Source organism: Austrofundulus limnaeus, unplaced genomic scaffold (assembly GCF_001266775.1).
Source record: "Austrofundulus limnaeus strain Quisiro unplaced genomic scaffold, Austrofundulus_limnaeus-1.0 Scaffold284, whole genome shotgun sequence".
Lineage (NCBI taxonomy): Eukaryota > Metazoa > Chordata > Actinopteri > Cyprinodontiformes > Rivulidae > Austrofundulus > Austrofundulus limnaeus.
This window is the reverse complement of record NW_013952686.1, coordinates 1-546: the sequence shown is the minus strand read 5'-3', so window position 1 is coordinate 546 and position 546 is coordinate 1.

The following is a 546-nucleotide window of genomic DNA, read 5'->3' as shown; positions in this document are numbered from 1 at the left end:
GAGGAGAAGAAGGTGAAGAAGCAGAGGGAACAGAAGTGATTTATTAAGTTAATCAATTTTAATGCTGGCGAATATAATTATTGTATGCTTATTGGCAAGGTATGCTTAAATGTATTGTAATAATCAGTGTTTTAATGTAAGATGGTGGATAGAAAAGGAATATACTGGGATGAAACAGGTTGCATAAAGGGTGTGTGTGCAGGTTTAGACTTGAGCAGAATAAACTGTAACTTTCAGCACAGAAGCAGTCGTTAAAGCAGAAGTGCCTAAGGCTCTCAGGCGGAAGAACTGGTTTTGAGGCTGCCCAAGTGAGCCCTGACAAGTTCAGTTACCAAGGAAACGAGATTACTTCACTCTCTAGACTAGACGAGAAAGTTCTACACCCAGCTTACTTGCAAGGGTAGAAAGGGGGGACGAGCCCAAAGACAGTATAAAAGGGAGCGGCTTTGACAGTAAACTTGTCTTCGTGCCCACGACTGGTGAAGAGGCAACAAGAAGGCCAGGACAGCTTGAGCAGAGGAGCAAGCAGATCTGAAGAACATCTCG